Source organism: Haemorhous mexicanus, chromosome 1, assembly GCF_027477595.1.
Source record: "Haemorhous mexicanus isolate bHaeMex1 chromosome 1, bHaeMex1.pri, whole genome shotgun sequence".
Lineage (NCBI taxonomy): Eukaryota > Metazoa > Chordata > Aves > Passeriformes > Fringillidae > Haemorhous > Haemorhous mexicanus.
The window spans coordinates 42,984,170-42,988,705 of record NC_082341.1 but is presented as its reverse complement, the minus strand read 5'-3'; positions in this window follow the sequence as shown (position 1 = coordinate 42,988,705).

Genomic DNA, 4,536 nt, shown 5'->3' with positions numbered 1-4,536 from the left:
CTGGTTTTCACAATCAAATACCATATTTCTCAGATGAAACTTGTATGATCTTCCATTAGACACACTTAAGACCTAAGACTTTTCTTTTTTTTTATTTATTTACCTTTTTTTTTTTTTTTTTTTTTCCCCCAGAATGCAGGAATGGGATTTGGAAGTAAAAAGATTTTCCCTAAGATCTTAAAGACTGCTGACAGACATTCCTGGAACATGAAAAATGCACTCACCCAGAAAGAAATCAATCTTGGCAGAAAAGGGTCATACAAAATGCTTCACTACACTACTTGACTCAGGAAACAGTGGATGTACATGGCAAAGGTATCTGATATCCAGAAGGTGCATTCAGGTTTGATGTGAGTTGGACTGCCTCTGAAGTCATTGGGATCTCTTTTTTTGCTTCCTGTGAGAGATACAGTGATGTAAACCTGCTAACAGGCTGTCCTGCACAATTGTTGGAGAGCAGCCATGACACTGCCAAAAAACTTGCCCCAGAGGTTCAGAGATTGTTTGGACACTTTCTTCTCTCTTCTTTCATCTCCTGAGAAAGGTCAGGTCCCAAGAGCAGAAGACATACCATGCAGGAAAGAGCACATAGAGCACTCTCTGAAGGTAAAACAGTCAGGGAACATTGACCTTCACAAAGCAAAGGTGATAACAATGAGCAGATGGTGTCACCTAGATGAACTCACATATGCAGAGAAACCTCTTTTGACGAAGGACCCCAGAGTGATGTTACTCCATCAAATCAGTTTCTTGGCTCCTGAAAACTCTTGGATTTGTCATTGATGGACAGCCTGATTCAATATTAAAAACAGCTTCAAGCACTTGGACAGTTCCTTCACCTGACAGGCCTGACAGAGATCTGGATTATGACTATGCAGGCATGAAATTATCATGCCTTTACAAAACTCTATCATGCCTTTACAAAGCTCTGTCAAAGACTGCTACCAGATTTCCACAGTAACTCAAGATTTGCTCAGAGATTTGTCCTCATTGAGAGGAAGAGTTGAGAAAGGCAAGAATGGCTGATGAGAACTATAACACAATCCATCTATAGAAGTGCAGCTTTATAGGCTTTCAAAAGGGCACAGAGAATCTATTTGGTCTAGAAATAGACCAAAAAATCTAGAAAGTTGGTCCCTTGGAGAGAAGAGTCCCTATTGGAGCAGATTTGATGGCAGGATTGGTGACTCTGTAGGGGTCCCATGCTGGAGCAGCCTCTTCCCCAAAGGAATGCACTCTGTGGGAGGGGCCCCACACCGGAGCAGGGAAAGAGTATGAAGAGTGGCTTGGTGGTCACATGGCATCCAGACATGGTAAACCCACCACCTGTAGGGGTGGAGAATGTTCTGGTGTTTGTCAGCTGGGGTAAAGCTGATTTTTTTCACAATAGCTGGTATGGAGGTCTGCTTTGTGCTTGTGATGAAAACAGTGTTGATAATTGAGGGATGTTTTGGTTATTGCAGAGCAGTGCTTGCACAGAGTCAAGGCCCCACCCTGCTGCACCATCATGAAAGTTGGAGGTGCACAACAAGCTGGGAGGGGACACAGCTGGAACAGCTGACCCACACTGATCCAAGGGATGTTCTATACTACATGGCAACATGCTCAGCATCTAAAGCTGGGTAAGATCAAAATGGGAGTTGTTCAGAGTGATGCCATTTATCTTCCCAAGTAACCATTACACATGAGGTAGCTCTGCTTCCTAAGGATGGCTGAACTGCCTGCTCATGGGAAATGGTGAATTAATTCTTTGTTTTGCTTTCCTTGCATGCATGGCTTTTGCTTTAACTATTAAATTTCCTTTGTCCCAACCCTTGAGTTCTCTCCCCTGTACATTCCCAATGCTCATCCTTGGCTGTATGGGGCTTAGTTGCTGGCTGAGGTTAAACCATGGCAATACTTTCTAGCTGCTGGGACTAGTGTACAATGGGTTTGTCTTTGCCTGAGGTAGGAATAACCCAGACAGTTTTCCTCAGCACATTTTTATTTGCATTACAGGAATTCTATCCTCTTCTACAGTACGTAAATTTTTGACTGGTCAAGGCCAGTCTGATTGGCAGATTCCCTAGTGTTCACTAACCAGATGGCCTTCACTAAATGCCAAATGCCAGTATTTGAAGATCCCACCACCCACTGCTCTCAGCGTCATCTTTAACAGTCCATTACACTGATTTTTCCAGAGGCATGATTGGGAATGTGATACACCTACTCAAATGCCATGTTTTTTGGCCCAAGCATCTACAAGATTCTTTAGGAAATGGTTTCCAATGATTCATTTTTTCTGGAGTACTCTGTCCCATAAGACTTGCTTTTCAAGAGCCAGGATGGGCAGTGGCTAGAGCACAGGCTATGTTTCCAGCCATCTGGTGGTTGCTGCCACCATTTCAAGCACATGGCTCTTGCCATCAGAGGTTTGCAGGAGTGTGATATAGTCAATCTGCCACGCAGTCAATCAGTCATTGTCCTCTGTACCAAAGATGTTTCAACAGCCTGGCTTGCTTAATTGCAGTGCATTTTTCACATCCATGGATGATGTCTATGTCTAAGTCCACTCCTCAGTCATGAGCCCACCTATATGCTGCATCTCTTCCTTGGTGTCCCAAAGTGTCATGGACCCACTGAGATTGTAATAACTCATGCTTACATTGCAAACCAAATCCACCTGAGTCACCTCAGTCTTGGCAGCTGCTGGTTATTCTTAGGCACTTCAGTGGCCTGACTCTTGCATAACATGAGCATCTACATGACATACCAGCACAATCAGATTCTCCACAGAGGCAGCAATATTTTACCACAATGTGGCAGACCTGATGACCTTAGCCCTATGCTGCCAGTTATCCTGCTTCCATTGCTGCAGCCAGGCCCACAGGGCACTTGCTACCATCCAGAAATCATTATAAAGTGCTGACTACTTTTCCTATTCAACAGCATCTAAAGCCAGCTGGATGGCTTTGAGCTCTGCAAATTGACTCGATTCACCTTCTCCTTTAGTAGTCTCTGTGGCTTGTAGTAGGGGACTCCATACAGTGGATTTTCATATCTGATGCCTTCCCACATGATGGCAGGATCCAGCAGTAAACAAGGTATATTGCTCCTCGCATTCTGCTGATTTATTATAGAGTGGGTCATTATCAGCATGCTACCTCCTCCTCAGGTGGCATTCCAAAATCTTTGTCTTCTGGCCAGCTCATGATCATTTCCAAGATTCCTGAATGACTGGGGTTTCTTGTTTGAACTCATTACGTGAATAGTGTGACCCACTTACTCTATGTAGCATTAGTTGCATGATGGGCAGAGGAACATACAATCCAACAGGGGTAACCAGGATACCAGGAGAAGCAACTAAAAATCCGGATCTCCGGTGCAGGTTCCTTCACTCTATTTTGTTTTATGGCAAAACTGGCATTCAAAAGGATTTTGACTATTTTCTTCCCTTTCTCAAAAACTTTTTTCGCTGTATTGCCCTACACAATGGTATAATCAATGTCCTTCAGGTTTTCTGGAGCTTCACCCTGTTCCAGTGCAGTCTGGATCAGACCACAGCAGTAAGGCTTTGTTACTATCCCTGGGGCAGTTGATTTCAGGTGTACAATGATCCCTCCAAGTGGAAGCCAAATGTACCCTGCACTCTGTCACCAAAGGGGTAGAGGAAAAGACATTGGCAGTGTCAACTGTGGCACAGCACTTGGCTGCCTTTGACTGCAGTTCATATGGAAGTTTAGTATGCCTGGTCCAGTGGCACCAGAATGACTTCATTCATAAAATTCCCTGCTAATTTCTTCTACAAGTGGACTTCCACAGAGTCAGTATTATAACAGCCCTTCCATTTTGCTAGGAAGGGCTCACTGTTGTGCATGTGATTCCTCTGAATCAGCAAAGCCTATATTTTCGAAGGGAAATTTTAAAATTCATTTGAGGAAAGTCAGCACATATTATTTATATCCAGTGGCATCTATCTTCATATATGGAATATATGTCATTATTCATTATTTCACTTTTTTCTTCATTAAGAAACATTTTCTGCATAATTTTTACAGTTTTTCTTCCAGTTTAATCTTTTTTTTTTTTTCCCCCCAAGGGAGCATATAGAAAGATGCTGCTAGATCAATTGTTATATCTTGTAAGTGAATCCACAGAAGAACAAAATGCCAGGTAAGTACAGCCACCTCTGCACAATGGCCTATGGTGACAAAATTAAATGCACCATGACTTCTACAGCCATAAAATGGGCAACAGCAGAATTTGGATAAGTCACCAGAGTACAAAAGCTCAGCTAAGTCCTACCCTTCTGCAGGACACTGCATTTACTATCCTCAATCAGATGTCCTCAGGATTTTTTCTTCCACTCGAGAGCAGCCATGAAAATCTCATGTTCTAAAATAAAAGGACTTGTTGAACATCTGGTAACAAGGACAGGGGACCAATACTTCTTTACCAATAGGAAGCCACACCATGAGAATACACTTACACCTGCTTTAAGAACTAACAGCAGAAGTAAATAATTTGAGAATGATTGATTTTATTCACATGTTGGAT